The sequence below is a fragment of the Macrotis lagotis genome, chromosome 6 (assembly GCF_037893015.1).
Source record: "Macrotis lagotis isolate mMagLag1 chromosome 6, bilby.v1.9.chrom.fasta, whole genome shotgun sequence".
In the NCBI taxonomy this organism is placed as follows: Eukaryota; Metazoa; Chordata; class Mammalia; order Peramelemorphia; family Peramelidae; genus Macrotis; species Macrotis lagotis.
This window is the reverse complement of record NC_133663.1, coordinates 40739-61423: the sequence shown is the minus strand read 5'-3', so window position 1 is coordinate 61423 and position 20685 is coordinate 40739. Positions and strand designations below refer to the sequence as shown.

General features: G+C 39.3%; 1 long non-coding RNA gene across 38 annotated transcripts in view; it reads left to right on the top strand.

Moving 5' to 3' along the window:
* LOC141490503 (uncharacterized) overlaps positions 1-20336 on the top strand; it is a 140716-nt gene extending 120380 nt beyond the window's left edge. For 9 of the 38 annotated variants that reach the window (XR_012469236.1, XR_012469234.1, XR_012469222.1 and 6 more), the window contains 16 exons: positions 329-486; positions 1666-1800; positions 2807-3003; positions 3593-3653; positions 4066-4120; positions 4910-5070; positions 5891-5951; positions 7587-7878; positions 9815-9865; positions 11709-13016; positions 15094-15234; positions 16040-16204; positions 16682-16807; positions 16892-17064; positions 17278-17392; positions 18932-20336. This is a non-coding gene — a long non-coding RNA (uncharacterized LOC141490503). Of the gene's footprint in view, positions 1-328; positions 487-526; positions 865-1578; positions 1801-2806; positions 3004-3592; positions 3654-4065; positions 4121-4265; positions 4788-4909; positions 5071-5674; positions 5810-5890; positions 5952-7586; positions 7879-9814; positions 9882-11708; positions 13017-15093; positions 15235-16039; positions 16205-16681; positions 16808-16891; positions 17065-17277; positions 17393-18931 lie in introns of those variants that run through there. The other 29 variants (XR_012469256.1, XR_012469244.1, XR_012469247.1 and 26 more) reach the window with 29 other exon arrangements.
* Positions 20337-20685: the final 349 nt, after the last annotated feature.

The window sequence follows — 20685 nt, the reverse complement described above, 5'->3', positions numbered from 1 at the left end:
GTGATGGGTCAGCATTAGAAGAAAGGCAGAAGGGGAGAAATAAGGAATACAGTAGAATGAGCTGAGGGAACCAGAGTAGGTTTATTAGAGATGAATGGAGAGTGTCAAATGGAAAAAACATAAAAGGGAACAATGGAGAAGTGAAGGGACAAAGACACTGATGCCCTGAGAACTGAGGTACCAAGTGATCCCATCCAATGAATTGCTGGCAGGAGTATTTTTTTTTCAAAACTGAATACTGGAGGAGACTAATTACTATAATTCAAGAGTATAAGAATTTTCAGGGAATCCCCTTTCTTCCAATTATTTTTCCTACTCTCTAATCCAGGCACAAATTATGAACTGCTGTAAAAATGGGCATCCTACAAGGAGTAGAAGAAAATGAAGCTAAAAAAAGGAGATTCAAAAATTATTCCTTTCCTGGAGGAGGATGATTTGCCTCAGGATACAGAGTTAATTCCTCTTCACTAGAAAACTTTACCCAAGGTGAAATAACTACTTGTTTGTATTGCAGGACTAGGGTTTCAGTTGTTGGTTGGACTAAAGGAACATTTGGTCTCCTCAAATTTGTTATTCTATGATGCCTTAGTATCCTATGTTGCCATAGATGCTATTGAGGTCCTCTGTTGTCATCTGAAGGGGAGACATGCCCTCCTGTTGGAACCCTATATATCAAATTAGAGATTTTATACCATTTTGACTTGTTTTTTCGTTCAACCCCCTTAATATACTCATGGCTACTCTGCCTTGTTTCAAAAGCACATACAGTGGCATAAGAAAGTTGAGCTTCTGCCCTTCACTGGGCTGAAACCTGATGACCTGAGAAGTGAAGGAGCAGCAGATCACATATCCAAAGATTTGTTGGTAGGATGATTTTCTTTTCAAAGTTCAACACTGAAGGAAACCAAGTTTTATATCTGAACAGGATAAGACTCCTAAGTTTACCCACTTCCTATTATTTTTCCCACATTGTCTTTCCCAGCTACAAACTATGAAGCTCTATAACCAATTTAATTCTAATTTCCATTCAAATGTATTAGGTTACCTCAGCTCTTTTTCTAGGCCCAAGTTTTAGGAATGGGTTTCATAATTTATATATTTTTTCATGCTTTTTTTGTTCATAACTTTATATTTCCAAGTATATATAGTTATAATTTTAAACATTTATTTTATAACTTTTTCCGATTACATGCAAAGTAAAATTTTAATAATCATTTTGTAAGATTTTTGAGTCTACATTTTTCTCCCTGTCTCCCTTCTCTTTTACTCTCCTTTACAGCAAAAAGTATAAATTGTATATGAATAATTAAACTTATTATTGAATAAGTTATGTCTTGAAAGAAGAGTCAGCAAAATGGAAGATAACACCATAAGAGCCTAAATAATATAAAATATAACTTTTACATTGTGAAGGTAGCGTGCTTTGATCTGCATGAAGATTCCATCTTTCTCTGGATGTGGATGACATCACATTTTCGAATTGACTTTACTCACTGCATTCATCAGAAGAGCTTAGTTTACCCTAGTTGATATTCACAGAGTGTTGTTATTGCTGTGTACTATGTTGTCCTGTTTCAGCTCAGTTTATTCAGCATCAGGTCTGCATCAGAGTCCTTTGATCTCAATCATTCATACCTTGCATTTGGAATGTTTTTCAAACTCAAGGATTTACTGAAATGAAGACTGAACCTTTTCATCTAAGATGCTGGGGGTCCGTATCAATCCCTAAATGGACAACCTTGTTGATCAGGGGAGAGATGAGAGTTGTCCTCAGGATGCCATTTTAGGGGGAAAAGCAAGGTAAGATACAGTGTTATGTTTCTTGGATAAAAATGGACATGTGGGAAGATTTGAAACAAGGTTATTGAAAGAAAAAGGTTTGAAGTTAATAGAAGAGTCAAATCAGAAAACAATTGCAGAATTACAGAGGAAAGATGACCACTACTAGGTCACGATCCACTAGAGGTGTTAAAACAAGGAAATTAACCCATTTGTACATAAATATTTCTAGCAGCTCTTGTAGTGGTGGCTAATGTTTGGTTCTTAAAGGCATGCCCATCAATTGAGGGAATGGCTGAATAAAAAATGGCATTTGAATGTTATAGAATATTATGGTATTAGATATGACATGCAGAAGATGACTTCAGTAAAACCTGGAAACATTTAAAGAGAAAGAAATTTGCATGAGCAAAACTAGAGGAACATTGCAATCATTAAGTGCAATAGCATATGATGATTAACTGGAAGTGACTTACCTAGTTTTTTCCCCAAATTAACATTTTTTTAACCTGCTGCTTAGGGTTTCCCATTTTTCAAATCTTTGTGTGGTTGAATTTTCATGGCTTATTAGTCTACTAAATTTCTTCAGGATAGTCTTATCTCAGTCTACCTTCATAGATAGCACTTTTTTTTTACCCAGAATACTATTTTCTTCAGGTTCCCATTCAGTTCTGCCATGACTTGTATTGGAATTTCTCCTTTATTATTCAGTAGCAGAGGGCATTTTCATACTCTAATTAAGTCCATGACTATGGAACAGAATGGTTTGGTTCTGAATCTTTTGTGTTCTAAGTGATCCAGATGGACTTACAGTATATTTTCTCTGTATCCCATGATCCAGTGATAATGAAGTTTTGCAATTATGGCAAATGATGGAAGGGAAGCAGTGGGATTCTGAGTATAGGAGGATTTAAGACCAAGACTTCCTAAGTGAGAGCATTGAACTGGGAGGTGAGGGGTTTAAGGGAGAGAAGGAAGCACAGGCCTGTACTTTGAAGAGATCTTGGTTTGTTGTTATCTTTTGTAGAGAGAGGTTCAAAGAGATAGAAAATTGAAAGAGAATACCTCTGGATGAGGAAGAAACCTAAGGAGCCATGGTTCCAAGGACTAGTTCATATGAGGAGCCTATCCATGGTGGCAATCATTCTGATGAAGATGGTGATGTTTTAGAGGCCTTTAAGCTCAGTATGATTCAAGAAGATAGGATCGCCACCAAAGTTAATGGTATTGATGGGGGCTTGCTTTAGGGCATAATTTCTATAGTAGGCTGTTGTGGATGGTCAGGACCCAGTGGCTAGTACTCTAGGTGTAGACTTAAACCTCTGAGTACAAATTTAGAAACTGAGTAACCCTGAGAAAATCACTTAAATGCAACTTACCTCAACTTTCTCCACTGAAAAATGAGTCAAAGACCAGAGTCTTTCACATAAGAGCTTATAGAAATGCTTATTCCCTTCCATCTACCTTTGCACATTGTTTAGGCCCCTTCAATGACATTGGGTTGAGTTTTTAGAAGAATATTTAGAGAGAATGCTGATAAGGTAAAGACTCATTAAGGGAGGAAACTGAAAAGAAACCAAGAATGTCCATGAGGATGTTCCATTTAATCAGGTGAAAGAACCTTTGACATTTACTCGAGTGTAGAATCCAGGAGAAGAGATGACAATTATTTTTATGTGATTAGATAGGTTGTCATTTGGAAGAGGGTTTGGTAGAGTTTGAATCCAATGGACAATAGAGGAATAATAAAATTGGGCAAGGATAAAAGATTATGAAGTTTAAAAAACACTAAAAATTTATTCCTTTTCTTCAGGAGGGTGGTCTGCCTGAGCACAAATAGTTGATTCATCCTAAGAAGAAAACTTTAAGTTAAGGTAAAATAATCACTTTCCTGTATTATATCACTGGGTTGTCAGTTATTGGTTGGGCTAAAGGAACATTGATGGCTCTCTGAATTCCAATATTCTATGACATCTTGGTTTCCTAGGTCACTAACTTTCTCAAACAAGAAGATGAGCCTGTTCAGGTCTTTCACTCTAATCTTAAGGGGAGACATGATCTCCTGCTTGAACCTAATATAACATTATTAGAGACTTTAGAAACAGGAGAATATGTTACAGCTGTTTTCATGTGGTTAGATAGATTGTCATTTGGAAGAGGGTTTGGTAGAGTTTGAACCTAATGGACAAAAGAGGAACAATAAAAATGGGCAACCTGCTAAGAATAAAACATCATGAAGTAAAAAAAAAACCCCAAAACTTCAAAAATTAATTCCTTTCCTTTCAGAGGATGGGCTGTCTCAGGACAAATAGTTGATTCTTCCTCACAAGAAAACTATAAGGTAAGATAATCACTTGTCTGTCTTATGTCACTGGGTTGTCAGTTATTGGTTGGGCTAAAGGAACACTGAGGGCTCTTTGAATTCTGTTTATGACATCTTGGTTTCCTAGGTCAACAACTTTCTCAAACAAGAAGATGAGCCTGTTCAGTTCTTTCACTCTAATCTGAAGGGGAGACATGCTCTCCTGCTTGAACCCACTATACCATTATCAGAGACTTTAGAAACTTTCAAGTCTTTACTCTCTCAATCTCTTTACCTTAATCTCTGTTCCTCTTCTTTGTTTCAAATTACCATATCATGAAAGATAGAGGTTGGGGTTTTGCCATTCTTTAGACTGAAATTCCCTCTAGGCCACTTTTATTATTCATCAATATTTAAATGGCAGCAGTGATGAGGTCCTCAAGTAAATTTTGGAGATGTGGAAATGGGGAGATTACTGTGTTTTCTCTGGGAGAAAAAAATGGCGATGGTTCAGTATTAGAAGAAAGGCAGAAGGGGAGAAATAAGAATGCAGTAGAATGAGCTGCAGAAACTAGAGTGGGTTTATTAGAGATGAAGGAGTATCAAATTGAAATATGTAAAAGGGAACAATGGGAAAGGGAAGGGACAAAGAGACTTGATGCCCTGAGAACTGAAGTACCATGTGATCCCATCCAATGGATTGCTGGTAGGAGTATTTTATTTTCAAAGCTCAAAGCTGGAGTAGACTAATTTTTATAAACCCAAGAGTTTAAGACCCTTCAGTGAGCCCTCTCTTTTCCAATTATTTTCCCACTCTCTCTAATCCAGGCACAAAATATGAACTGCTGCAAAAATGGGTAACCAGCAAGGAGTAGAAGAATATGAAGTAAGAAAAAACAAATGACTCAAAATGTATTCCTTTCTGGAGGTGGATGGTCTCCTTCAGGATGAATAGTTGCTTCCTCCCCACATCAAATCTTTAAGCTAAGGTGAGCCAACCCTTTGTTAGTATTGTAGGAGTAGATCTCTTTGAATTATACTATTCTTTGACATCTTGGTATCTTATGTCACCATAATATTTTTATAATTTTTCTAACCCAATAGTATAGACTCTTCAGTGGTTCCTCTTTGTTCCAATATTTTCCCCTCTCCTCTTGAGGCACAATCTATGGACTTAGTCAAATGTTTTCTATCTACCTTAAGCTTATAAGTATTAAGTTATAGCAGCTGCTTTGCTACACTCCTGTTTTAAGGGTTCACTTTATTTGTAGGCTTTTTGATTGTTTACTTGCTTATTTCTTCCTTTATTTTTCCGGTTATCTGCTGAAATAATTTTCAACATCTATTTTTAAGTAAGTATGTTGTCAAATTACGTGGAAGTATAATTTTAGTATTCTTTTTACTATATATTTTCCCTCCTTTCCCTCTCACCTTCCCTTTTAAAGCAAGTAATTTAAGAGATTAAACATATTTCCATGAAAGTTATGTTGTGAAAGAGCAGAACAAAAGGGAAAACAAAACCATGAGAGTGAAAAAATAAAATGTAAAACAGTTTTTAACATGTGGAAAGTGTATGTTTTCCTTGCCATGCAGAGTGCATCTTTCTCTGGATGTGAAAGGTACCAGTCTTTTAGAACTGTCCTTGATCCCCCCATTCCTGAGAAGAGCTAAGTTCATCATAGTTGGTCATCACTCAATGTTGCTATTGCCACATATGATGTTTTCCTGGTAAGACTCACTTCACTTAGCATCAGTTCTACCTTAGGCCCTTAGTGTGCAATCATAATTTGTATGTGCCATTCTTTTCAGCTTCAAAGATTCCCTGGGATGAAGAATAAACTTGAAGATATGGAGGTCAGTTTGTGACTAGGTAAGTTAAACTTTGACACTTACATGGAGTAAGTAGTTTTATAAGGCAAATCCTTGAAGGAAGAGGGTAGCAAAGAGGGAAATTCTTAGAATGATGAAGAGTTTGAGGGGAAACATCTAGCATTTCTCTCTTTCCCTGTGGCCAGATTGAGCCTTGTAGGAGCCAGGGGCAGAGCTAAAGAGGGAAAAAATCATGCTAAGATAAGCTCCTGAGAAAATAACTGAGTGGATTAAGTGGAGTTACCTGCTCTGTGTAGACTGATTGGGAGAACACCATGTAGGGGGAATGTGGAATCTATAGGAATATATCTCTTTTGAATAACAACTGCTGAGTATTGAATCTGTCCCAATGGGGGACCTGACTGTCATATCAGATGGACAACACAATTCTTTACTTCCTACCTAGCTTCCTGTCTCTTTTCCCCCTTCTTTCATGTTCTTCCTCAGCCCTTACTCTCTTTAATTAATATCACTTGCATGTCATGGAACTCCTTTCTCTTGTTTCTCTTTCTTTCTGGTCTTTTCCTCTTTCCCTCTTCCCCATTTGTCTTCTAGGGGTGGATAAATCTCACAGTATCTGAGCATTGGCTTGTGCTTGTGGAAGGCCTTTATGGTTTGGGAAGAATCTCTTGAGGTGGTATCAAGGCTAAGAAGAAAACCTCACTGAATTGCTGGTATACTAAGTGAAAAGTGGTCCCTCAGGCTGAGTTCTTCCATTTCAGTGAGCTCCGGGAGTGTTAGTGTCTCCCTCATACTAATGTCGATATTGTGTGATATTGAATGATATTTTGCAGGGAACGACAGCCGTAGCAAAAATTGTAATAATAACTAGCTCTAGCATTGTTTCTACACAGTGCTAGTTCGTGGTCTCAGAACTTTACAGATAACTCTTTTGATCTTTTTCTGTGGAAGATATATGCTTCTATGACTCTCATTTTATAGTTGTGGAAATTGAGGTAAATGGCAGTTAAGTGACTTGCCTAGGAAAATCACATAGCCAGTTCATCCCTGAAGTCAAATTTGAACTTAGGTCTTCCTGAATTCAGTTGCCTCCTCTGTATGAGGAATGACTAGTTATGCAAAGTTTGATTTATTTCCATTTCTTGATTGTGACCGTAAAAGCTGGTTTTTTAGCACAAATAAATTGAAAGTTTTTCAAAAGACACCTGAAAGAGCTAAATAATGAAACTTTTCCTTGAAATGTGTATGCACCTTTCCATGAGAAAGATAAACTTTCTACATTATATATACTTGTAAATGCAGCCATGTTTAGATGAATGTCTATTTGCACATCTACTTCTGCATGCATAATATTGAATATCCACGTGCACATGCATACTGACTTGTGTGTGTATATAGCCATATGTAGATGCCTATTCATATGCATATTCACACACAATTCTTCTGGGATCCAAGATATTCTCAACAGAATTGCAGCTCCAAGTAGATAAGACAAGGCTTTAGGGCTTGACAGCACTCTATTCTTCCAATGAACTCAAGGTAGATTGTCACCCTGGGTTAGAGTGAGGTGAGTACTTGGAGCCATTGCCAGCTTCAAGGGGCCTATGAGGGATGAGAAAGGTCATAAGGACTTTGAACTGGTTTAGTTTAAAAAGTATATTTTCTCATATTCTAGGTGAAGGGCCCAGGGGAATACATTGCAACAAGAAGAAGAGGAAGAGAAGGAAGAAAGGTGAATGAGATTGGGCAGAAGAGGAGATTGTGGCTGCTCTGCTGACCCTTCTGCACAACAGAAGCAACCACCCATCCATCCTTGAAAGACCCTACTGAAGAGAGATACTCACAGCATTGATCTGTGTCTAGCTGAAAAACAATTGAGGTCTCAACTCCTCCACTGGATATTGATTCTGATGTTGAGCCTGGGACCATTTTCACTTGTGCCTGCTTCTTGAGTCATGTGATCCCAGGTAGGCACCCATGATCTAGGGCTCTCTGCTTGCTTTTACAAACTTTACCCAACTGATGTGTATGTGTGTGTGTACAACTCTTTAAACCACGAAGAGATAACATCTGTCTTACACAATTGATGTGTATAACATTATAAACTAGAAAAAGAGATGACATCCACATTTGTAATCCAGAGGATCAAAGTCCCAAGAAAGCCCCTAAGGTTGGCCACTCATGAACCGGATGTTGTGCCTGATAGCCATCAGTAGCTTCTCCTCAACATGAGAAATTCCAGGGGCATCAGAAGGTCCAAGAGGAACAGGAAGTATAAAAGGTACTGGAGGTTCTCTTTCTCTATCACAGACTATAATTATATGATGAACTGAGGAAGCAAGAGAATGCAGTAGAGTTGAACTATCCCATCCAGTCCCATGCCAGGGAGATAAGTTCTCCTTCCTTGTCCCCTTTCACCATAATGAGAGTGCTCAGGACTATGCTTTTGGACTCTTGCAAAGATTTGTCATCTTGATGATGAGAGGAAATGGAGCCTCTGACAAAGCTTGACCCTCTTTGATGTGTGAAGAAACCCTGAATTCCTACTACTGAGTGAGCATCTCATAATCTAGGATCCAGTAAAGGACACCTGTTCTTATTTCCCTTCAAGCAGTCTTAGAATGTCTCTAGTTCCTTTGAGGGATACAGGGATCTTCTGCTCTTATATATCCAAGGCTGAGAGAATATCCCCTCCCTCTCCTTTTGTATAGCCAATACCCCTCCCAATGCAGAAAATCATGGGGCTTTTATTCCCTGGGCCATTTGCCTAGGGCTTCTTTTGCCTTTCTAAATTAGCTGTAGAAAAAGTTGATAGAATAATGGGACAGAGTACAGAATCATGAGGAGCAATTATAAAAGGACAATTTAGGTTTTCTCAGGAAAATGTCTCATTCATTAAAGCCATCCAAAAGGGTAGTGGACTGCTTTCTGACAAGGTAAGACAACCCTTCTCTTAGGAATTCTTCAAGTAAAGGTTGAATCTCCACTTGAGAAGTATGGGTTAGAGGAAATATTTTTGTTAGTTTTGTGTTAGACTAGAGGACCATTGAGGTATATTTTAGCTCAGATTCTATCATTGTTATTCTATCTTTTTGCAAGTCGATGGGTTTAAGTGGCTTGCCCAAGGCCACACAGCTAGGTAATTATTAAGTGTCTGAGGCTGGATTTGAACTCAGGTACTCCTGACTCCAGGGCCAGTGCTCTATCCACTGGGCCACCTAGCTGCCCTGTTATTCTATTTTAATGCCCAGCCTTCTCTGAGTCACAGGCAATGGCTCTCAAAAACTGTAGTTCTCATTTGAACCATTTTTCATGGTTGGATTCTCACTGGCGTCTCAGCAGAAGGCTGGGATATTCTATTTCCCAGTTATTTTTGAATATTATTTTACTTTATGTTGTCTAATTACATTCAAAAGATAGCCTTCAACTTTCACATTTTTTTTGTAAACTTTTGAGTTCTGCATTTATCTTCCTCCCCTCCTTTTCCCCTCCCACCCCAACAGCATAGCAAAATCCAAGATAGGTAATACATGTACAATGTTTACCATATTTCCATATTAGTCAGGTTGTGAAAGAAGAGTCATAGCGTAAGTGGCAGATAAACCATGAAATAACAAAATCCATAAAATAAGTCTTAGAAATGTGAAAATAATTACCTTTGATCTGCATTCAGACTCAATTTTTCTCTGGAGGTGGATGGCATTTTCCACCAGAAGACTTTTAGAATTGACATTGATTACTCATTCCTGAGAAGAGCTCAATTTTTCATCATTGATCATCACCCAGTGTTGCTATTGCTGTGTACAAAGTGGTCCTGGTACTACTCACTTCACTCAGCATCACTCTTACATCAGATTTCTTTGTTCTCAATCATTCATAATTTATATTTCTTACTCATTTCAGATTCAAAGATGCACTGAGATAAAGAACCAGATCTTGCCTGAGGACTTGGAGGTCAGTGTGGGCCAAAGTAAGCAGAGCTTTGAGACCTTAAGGGTGTAGGAAGTTTTACAAGGCCCATCCTTGAGAGAAGAGGATAACAAATTAGGAAATTCTGAGTTAGAGGGAAAACATCTAGAGGTTCTCCCATGGCCAGTTTGAACCTTGGAGGAGCCAAGGGCAGATGCAAAATGAGGGACAAGATAATACACATATTAAGTTCCTGAGAAAAGAGAGATTTAAGTGGATATACCCACACTGTGCAGATTGGTTAGGGGACATCACGTAGGGATATGGAATCTGTAGAAAAAAATAACCTCATAACATAATGGCTAGCATTTGTATCATACTTAAAAAATTTCAAAATACCTTCTAATAAAAACCACTGGAGTAGCTTTGTATCCCAATGGGGACCCAATTACCATTTCAAATGGACTACTCAATGCCTTCCTATCTTCTTTTCTTTTTTTCCTCCTTTCATTTTCTTTATTTGCTTTCCTTCCTCCTTTCCTTCTTCTCCTCTCCTCTGCTCACCCTTCTGCAACCCTCCCCTCCTGAAGAGGAAGGGAGACTGGTCTCTTTGCACAGCCCTGACTCCTTTAACTCCAATTCACTTACCTGTCATGGAACAACCCACCCCCTAGTCTGTCTGTTTCTTTCTAGTCTCTGTTTCTGACACTCCCCCCTCCTCATTTGTATACTAAGGGTGGAATTAGTTTCACAGAATTTTAGCATTGGCTCGGGATTGTGGAAGGTCTTTATGTTTGGGAAGAGTGCTCCTGAGGTAGTAACAAGGCTATCAAAGAAGAGATATTCCCTGGATTTCCAGGAGATCAAGGGAAAAATGCTCCTCACTCCTGAGTTCTCAGATTACAGGGAACTCCTGGAGTGTCAATGACCCCCTCATTCTCATGTATGTCTTGTGGGGCCTTAAAGGATATTTTTCATATAATGTTAGCACTAGTACCAACAATAGGAATGACTAGCTTTGGTATTGCTGCTACTCTGTGCCAGCCATTGGTCTCAGAGCTTTACAGATATATCTTTTGTTATTTTTCCCTGGAAGATGTGTGCTATTGTGATTCCCATTGAACAGCTGGGGAAACTGAGACAAATGGCAGTGAATTGACTTGCCTAGGGAAATCTCATAACCAGTCCCTTTCTGAAGCTGGATTTCAACTCGTGTCTTGCTGACTCTAGACCTAATGCTCTATGCAGTGAGCCAGCTAACTGCCTCTTCTTTGGGCATGTACATCTACTAAGAATGACTAGCTTCACAACGTTTTTCTACACATTTCATAGTTGTGATGAAGGAAGATGGATTTTTATCACATAGAAATTGAAAGTTTTCAAAGGGCACCTGAAGAAGCTAATTGACAAATCTTCTTGAGATCGACACAGAACTGCCCATGAGAAAGAAATACTTTCAGTGAAAATGTGCACATGTGTATGCATGTATGTGTATGTATCTAGATGCATCCATGTGTAGAGATGCACACCCATCTATGCATGTGATCTATTTCCAATGCATACACATGCACAAGTAAACTCACATGTATATATTAACACGTGGACATATCTTCCCATATGCAGCTATATTCACATATAGTCCTTTTGGGGTCCAAGATATTCTCAACCAAATTGCATTTCAAGATAAGTAGGACAAGGCCTCAGAGCTTTATAACACTATCCTGCCTATAAATTTAAGGTAGATTGTAGCTCTGGGTTCGTGGGAAGCTATTTCTTGGAGCCACTGCCAGTTCAGGAAGGAGAGGAGAGAAGGCTTGGTAGAGGGATGAGAAGTGATCTGAAGACTAAGCAATGATTTGTTTTTACAATCTACTTTGTTCGATTTTAGGTAAATGGACCAAGGGAATAGTTCACAATGAAGAAAAAGAAAAAAAAGACAGCATGAGACATGGCATACGAGGAGATCCTGGCTACTCTGCTGACCCTTTTTCACTACAGAAGAAGCTGACTAGTCACCCCTGAGACCCTACTCAAGAGAGCTACTAGCAGCATTGAACTGGGAGCAGACTGTATACTGGAAAAAAAATGAGGGTCCTATTTCCTCCTCTGGATATTGCTCCTTAGTGAGGAGATGAGAGATTTCAAGACATATTCTGATGAGCATGGGACCATCATTCAATTATGGCTTCCTCTCTTGGGACTGATCCCAGACAGGAACCTCTACTTATAAAAAACTCTCACAATTGGTGTGTACAACCTCTACATCTGTGGATACAAAACCTGGAGGAAGAGTTCCAAGAAAGTACCCATGGATGGAAACTCATGACCAGGATGTTGTGCTGGTCTGGCACAAAACATTCAGGAGTATTAGCTTCTTCCCTTCAGCAGAAAAATTTGCAGACATATCCGAAGGTCTGGGAAGATCAGGAAATATAAAAGGGATTGTAAGTGCTCTACATCTGGTACAGTGAATTCCAAGAGTTCCCTGTAATATAAGAATTCAGGACTAAGGAGCAATTTTCTGTTAGTCTTCCAGCAATCCAGTGATACTGGCCTCTTGTTAGCCTAGTTACCACCTCAGGAGAGCTCTTCCCAAACCATAAAGACCTCCTACAATCCCAAGTCAGTGCTCAGATTCTATGAGTAAAATTGACTGAGTAAATGAGAGAACACAATGGGAAATGAGCTAGCCCTTCTGGGCCAATGTCAGGAAGGTATGGCCTCCTTCCTTGTCTCTCTTCACAGCTATATCAATCTTGAAGAAGATAGGCAGAGATTCTGAAACAACAAAAGGATTCAAATTCTCTTTGAGGATGTGTAAAGAATCCATGAATTCCCACCATTGGGTGGATCCCCAACCTCGAGACCTGTATTTATTCCCCATCACTTAGTCATAAAACACCTGAAATTCCACCTAGAGATCCTGGGATCTTCTGTTCTCATTCCCGTGGGTCAAAGGGAAAAGTGGAAGGAATTTGGGCAGTGGCCATTCTGGGGCAGTGGGAGGCAGTGCCTCATGGGCATGACAGCTAGATTCATATGCCTGGTGGGCATTAAGCAGCACTTGCCCCATTTCCTACTTGGACCACCAACCTGGAAGGACTAAACACTAGCATCGACCAGTGGGGAGCAGACCTGGAGAGAAGGGTGTGATGACATCACCAGAATTCATGCTCAGCTCTGGAATCTAAGAGGGGTGAGTTAACAATCCAAGTGTGTTTTAGTCACAGTTGTTTCTCACGTGTCTGCCCCTTCACAGATGTGCTTTAAGCACACAGGTTGTGCACCTTTGGCCATTTACCTCTCCACACATGAGCCTTGCTCACCCTGGGAATATAAAGTGGAAAGCAATATGATGGTGTTTTGTTTCAAGGGTACATAGAATGAAAGATGGAGGTGGAGTTTTCCCCCTTCACTAGCCTGGAATGCCCATAAGTCCACCATTTTGGTTGAATAATGAGTTGGGAATTGTGCTGAGGCCCAAAAATCAGAAATGGGGAGATTACAAAAAAATTGTTCAGCAGTAGAAGGCAGAAGGGGAGAAATAAGGAATGCAGTAGAATGAGTTGAAGGAACCAGGGTAGATGTATTAGAGATGAAAGGGACATTGATCTGAGACCCAAAGGACCAGTGGATCACATAGTCAATGAATTGCTGGAAGGAGGATTTTCTTTTCAAGGCTCAACAATGGAGGAAACTAAGTTTTATCCCCATAGCACAAGACTCTTCAGTGCACCCTCTTTGTTCCAGTTAGTTTTCACTCCTTAGATTCTTTACACACAAACTATGAACTGCCCTAGCCAAATTTTTTCTGCCTAGCTTAAGTTCCAATATAGTTTAGACCCCTGTTTTAGGGATGGGCTACATTTATTTCCACATTTTTTGTTTTCTTATGTTCACTCATTAGCTTGTTTTCCAGTTATTTGTAGAGATAATTTTTAACATTTATCTTTGCAGATTTTTTTCTGATTGCAATCAAAGAAAAATTTTAATTGTTAATTTTTATTTTTATTGAATTTTACAATTTTAACCTATTTTTGCTTCCCACCCCCACCCCCACAGAAGGCAGTCTGACAGTCTTTACATTGTTTCTATTCTAGATAGTGATCAAAATTTAATGTGTTGATAGAGAAATCTTATCCTATAGGAAAAAAATAAAATATAAGAGATAGTAAAATTACATAATAAGATTAACCTTTTTAAAAAATTCTTAATCTTTGTTTAAACTCCACAATTCTTTCTTTGGACATAGATGGTCTTCCCCATTCTCCATCACAGATACCCTAAAATTGTCCCTGATTGTTGCAGTGATGGAATGAGCAAGTCCATTAAGATTGATCATCACCCCTATGTTGCCGTTATGGCATATAAGGTTGTTCTGGTTCTGCTCATCTCTCTCAGCATCATTTCATGCAGATCTTCCAGGCTTCTCTGAATTCGCCTCCCTACTGATTTCTAATAGAACAGGGGTGCTCCATAGCATACATACACTACAATTTGTTCAGCCATTTCCCAATTGATGGACATTCCCTTGATTTCCAATTCTTTGCAACCACAAACAGGGTTGGATGAATATTTTTGTACAAGTGATGTTTTTACACTTTTTCATGATCTCTTCAGGGTATAGAAGTGGTATTGCTGGATAAAAGGATATGCACACTTTTATTGCCCTTTCTGTGTAATTCCAAATTGCTCTCCAGAAAGGTTGAATGATTTCACATCTCCACCAACAATGTATTAGTGTACCAGATTTCCCACATCCCTTCCAATATTGGACATTGTCCTTTCTTGTCATATTGGCCAGTCTGAGTGGTGCAAGGTGGTACCTCAGAGATGCCTTAATTTGCATTTCTCTAATGAACAATGATTTAGAGCAGAAAAATTTTAATAATTTTTGTAAGATTTTTGAGTCTCACATTTTTCACACTCTTCCTGCCCTCTCACTTGCAATTTCTAGGAAATCCTATAAGTTATACATTTATGCTAGACCTATTTTCAAATAATACCAGAAGAAGAGGAAAAAACATCAAACATTAAACATGTTTTAGATTTTGAATATAGTATGCTTACATCTGTGTGCAGATTCCATTTTGCTGTGGATGTAAATGGCATTTTCCATCATAAAGAAATTTTAGAATTAACTTAGATGACTCCATTACTGAGTAAAATTATGTTTATCATAGTTGATCATTCACAGTGTTGTCCTATTTCTGCTCACTTCATTCAGCATCAGGCCTGAATCATTCATACTTTGTATATGCTATGTGTTTCAGTCTCAAGGATTCACTGAGATGAAGAGTCAACCTTTCCACCTAAGATGCTGGGAGAACATGTCAGTCCTTTATTGGGTACTTTGGTGATAAGGAGTGAGATGACAGTGGTCCTGAGGTGGCCATTTGAGAGAAAAAAGCATGGTATGATAGTGTTATTTTTTTGAGAGCAAAATGGAGAAGTGGGAATATTTTATCGAAGGTTTATTGAAAGGGTATTGAAAGAAGTGGATGTGAAGAGAGTAGAAGAGCTGAATAAAAAGCAATTGCAGAATTACAGAGGATAGATGACCACTACTAAGTCAGTATCCAATAAAGATGTTAAAACAAAAAGAAAAGAACCTATTTGTATAAAAACATTTCTAGCTGTTGTTGTAGTGGGGGCTAAGATTAGGAAATGGAGTTCATGCTCATCAGTTGGGGAATGGCTGAAGAAAGTGTGGTACATGAATGCAATAGAATATTATGCTGTTAGGAATGACATGCAGAAGATTATTTCAAGAAAACCTGGAGAGACTTAAACTGATACAAATCGGAGTGAGCAGAACCAGGAGAACACTGTAAATAGTAACAGCAATATTATGATGATTAACTGGGAATGCCTTATCTAGTTACAGCAATACAAAGTCCTATCTGCTATTTAAGATTTCTTTTTTCAAGTCTTGCTGAGGACATAGGTTATTTTTCTAAGCCCCTTCTACCTAGTCTTACCACCTACTAACTTCATTGCACTTACCTGTACCCCAAATCTTCCTGTTTCCCCCTTAGCTCAGTCTCAGAGACCACTGAAATAGCTCTTTTCCTATTTAGTAGCATTGGGTTTGGTCACATTCCAAGTTCGAGTCAGTAAGATCACAGCTTTCGAATCAAAAGATTTATTTCTGAATTTCATGTGATCTAAGAGGAATTGCATAATTTCTCTAAGGCACAGCTTCTTTATCCCACACAGGGCTTGATCAGATCAGATGGACTTGTAGGATCCTTTCTGGACATCCCACGATTCAGCAATGTCAAGTTTCCCTATGATGAGAAGTGAGGGAAGGGAAGCAGTGAGTTCCTGAGTAGAGTGGGATTTAAGACCAAGACTTCCTGAAAGAGAGCATTGACCCATGAGGTAGGGGGCTGGAAGGAGAGAAGGAACTAGGCCTCTAGGTGGGAGAGCCCTTCTTTTGTTGGTAATTTTGGTATGGAGAGGTAGAAAGGTTAGACACTTGAGAGAAAATAGGTCTGAGTGGGGAAGAAACCCAAGAAGAATATTTTCAGGGCTAGTTCATTTGAGAGGCATAGATATGACAACCCCAAAAATTAATGAATGGTATTGATGGAACTTGCTTTAATTTCCAGAATTAGCAGTTGTGGATTCTGAAGAGCAGTGGATAGAGCCCTGCTTTGGAGAATGCCTTTGTACAGATTCAGATACTGTGTGACCTCAACCCTGCTTTCCTCAGTTTTCTAAATTGAAAAAATGAGTCATCAAAGCCCCAATATCACATATTTTAGAGATGCTAATGTTAAAAAACCCATATCTGTCACTTAGGATTTTGTAGAAATGCTTATTCCCTTCCATCTTCCTTTGCCTTTTGTTGTTTAGGCCCCTTGCATATTATTGGGTTAAGTTTTTTGAAGAATATTTACAGAGAATATGGAGAAATCAAAGATTCTCTGGAGGAGAGAAATCAAAATAATAAAGAATTCCATGAGGATGTACTATTTAAGAGTTAAGTGAATGCACCACCAATTTTGAATCTAGAATGGGGAAGCCAGAAAAACATGTGACAATTATTTTAATGTGCATTGCTAGGTTGGCATGTGGAAGAGGGTTTGGCAGAGTTTGGACCCATTGGACAAAATAGGAACAATAAAAATGGGCAACTTGAAAACACTGAATATGAAGTAAAATCTCAGAAGTTATACCTTTCCTACTGCTTCAGGATGAATTGACTACTCCTCCTCATTTGAAAACTTTAAGCTAAGGTGAGATAACCACTTGTTTGTATTATTGGACATTGTTTTCAGGTATTGGTTGGACTAAAGGAAAACTCATGTATCTTGCAATGTCACCATAGTGGCTGTTGAGGCCTTTTACTCTCATCTGAACAGGAGACATACATCAGAGACTTTAGATGCTTCTGAGTCTTTATTCTCCTAAATCCTTCAAGTGATTCTTTTCTACTCTTTGTTTCAAAGGTACATACAATGAAAGATGGAAGATGGTCTTGTGCCCTTTACTAGGCTGGAATTCACACTGGTCCACCATTAGGGTTCATCATCACTGAACTAGGAGCTATACTGAGACCCAAAAGTGAGTTTTGGAAAAGCAAAAATGGACAAATCACTGTGCTTTCTCTGGGAGAAATAAATGGGGATTGGTCAGCATTAGAAGAAGAGCAGGAGGGGAGAGATAAGGAAGGCCATAGAACAAATTGAAGGAACTAGAGTGGGTGTATTAGAGATGAGAGTGTCAGATTGAAGTATATAAAAGGGACCGATGGGGAAGAGAAGGTATATAGAGACACGATGACCTGAGAAAAGGATGACTAGCTGATGACATCCAATGATTGCTGGTAGGAGGATTTTCTTTTGAAAGCTCACCACAGCAGGAGCAATTTTTATAGCCCATCAGTAAATGACTCTTCAATGAATCCTCTTTCTTCGAATTTCTTTCCACCTTATTTTCTCTAGGAACAAATCATGAACTGCGTAACCAAATTAACTCTATCCACCTTCAGTTCAAATGGAGTGAGTTATATCAGTTCCTTTGCTTTGCCCTTGTTTTAGGGATGAGCTACATTTATTTATACTTTTATTTTTTGTGTATTTACTTGTTTGTTCATTCCTTTGTTTTTCCAAGTATATGTAGAGATAATTTTCAACATTTATTTTTTAATAATCTTCCAATTACATGCAAAGAAAAATTTTATCGGGAGCTCCTGGATTGTCAGTGACTCACTCATACTAAAGTCTATATTGTGCAGTATTAAAGGATATTTTGCATGTAATGATCACACTAGCAGCAAATATAACAATGACTGGCTCTTACTCTGTGCCAGTCATTGGTCTCAGAGCTTTATAGTTATCTCTTTTGATCTTTCTCCCTGGAAGATATGTCCTTCTATGTCTCCCATTTTACAGTTGGGGAAGCTGAAGCAAATGGCAGTCAAGTGTGTTGCCTAGGCAAATCCTGTAGTCAGGCCCTGTCTGAAGCTGGATGATGTCTTCCTGACTCTAGCTGCCTCCTCTCTGAGAGGAATGACTAGTTATACAAAGTCTGATTTCTTACCATTTCATGATTCTGATGACAAATCCTGGAGGTTTTGCACAAATGAATGAAAGATATTGCAAGAGTTCCTATAGGAGCCAAGTAAATAAATTTGCTTTTGAAATATGTACATGCCATTCTATGAGAAATAGTTCAATGAAAACATATGTGTGGGTAAGTATAGATAGCCATATTTAGTGGCACCTCTATCTATGCATGTCCAACATTTGTGCATGCACATCAGACAGGTGTTTGCACACACACATGCACATACATACACGTGTGAAAATATACATGCCTTCACCCATTCTTATATAACTAGATTCACACACAAATGTTTTGGGGTCCAAAATCTTCTCAACAGAATTGAATCTCAAAATAAATAGGGCAAGGCTTTAGAGCTTCAGAACATACTCCTTCCAACGAACTCAAGGTAGATTTTAGCCCTGGCTTAGAGGGAGGTAATGACTTGAAACCACTGCCAGTTCACTGGGGCCTATGGAGAGGAGACTTAGAGGGATCAGAATTGATCTGAAGACTTTGAAGTGGTTTATTTTTATAATCTACTTTTTCATTTTCTAGGTAAAGGGACCAAGGGAATAGATTACAAGAAGAAGAGGAGGAGGAGGAGGAAGAGGAAGAAGACAAAGGAAAGAATTTGGGACAGGACAAAGGAGAGGTCAAAGGACAGATCAAAGGAGAGGATGAGGGACATTTTGAGGGACAATTTGAAGGACAGGATGAGGGACAGGTCGAGGGACAGTTTTGAGGGACAGGTTGAGGGACAGTTTGAGGGACAGTTTTGAGGGACAGGTCGAGGGACAGGTTGAGGGACAGTTTTGAGGGACAGTTTGAGGGCCAGTTTGAGGGACAGGATGAGGGCCAGTTTGAGGGACAGGTCGAGGGACAGTTTGAGGGACAGTTTGAGGGACAGGTCGAGGGACAGTTTGAGGGACAGGTCGAGGGACAGTTTGAGGGACAGGTCTAGGGACAGTTTGAGGGACAGGTAGAGGGACAGTTGTGAGGGACAGGTCTAGGGACAGTTTGAGGGACAGGTCGAGGGACAGTTTGAGGGACAGTTTTGAGGGACAGTTTTGAGGGACAGGATGAGGGTCAGTTTGAGGGACAGGTCGAGGGACAGGTCGAGGGACAGGTCGAGGGACAGGGTCGAGGGACAGTTTTGAGGGACAGGTCGAGGGACAGTTTGAGGGACAGGTCGAGGGACAGTTTTGAGGGACAGGTCGAGGGACAGTTTTGAGGGACAGGTCAAGGGACAGTTTTGAGGGACAGGTCTAGGGACAGTTTGAGGGACAGTTTTGAGGGACAGGATGAGGGTCAGTTTGAGGGACAGGTCGAGGGACAGGTCGAGGGACAGGTCGAGGGACAGTTTTGAGGGACAGGTCGAGGGACAGTTTTGAGGGACAGGTCGAGGGACAGTTTTGAGGGACAGGTCGAGGGACAGTTTTGAGGGACAGGTCGAGGGACAGTTTTGAGGGACAGGTCGAGGGACAGTTTTGAGGGACAGGATGAGGGGCCAGGTTGAGGTACAGAACAAAGAGACAGGGCAGAGGAGGAGATCCTGGCTACTCTGCTAACCCTTCTTAACTAGAGAAGCATCCATCTAGCCAACCCTAATACAGAGACCCTCCTGAAGAGAGATCCTAGCAGCATTGATCTGGGAGCAAACTGTGTAGCTGAAAAGCAAATGAGGGTCCTGTTTCTTCCTCTGGATATTGATCCTTGGTGGGGGGAGAGAAGATGAAAGATCCTCAGAGATGAGTCTGAGGAGCTTGAGTTTCATTGTGTATTCATCCATAGAAATGACTAATGCACAGGCTCACATTGTCCCAGAAATATGTGGGGATGCTGTACTGGATATTCAATTTTAAATGCCATGAAATTGCAATTACTCTAGGTTTTCCCTAGGCATGTGCATAATACATAAAAGAGGGTCAATAAACATTCATTTTATGACTTGTATTTGAAACTTTGGCTCTTGTATTCAATTGAATAAAATTCATGAACATTAATAATAGGTCTGGACTTGGCAGATCAAGATTCAGAAAGTGTTTCCAACATTTGTCAGGTAAGTGACTTGGGGTAGTAATCTTTCTAGACCTCAATTTCCTCATCTGTAAAGTGAGAGGTTACTTTGCTGATCTCATGTTCATTAAAATGATGCTCCCTCATTGCCATGGTGTTGGACTCAGCATCTTTGTTGTATTTCACAAATCTAAAGTTTATTTTGTTGATCTAGTTCTCAAAACCAGATATAAAAAATTTTAAAACCCTATTCTCTGCCACTGGAAATCTGCAGTAAAAAAAGCAAACTACAC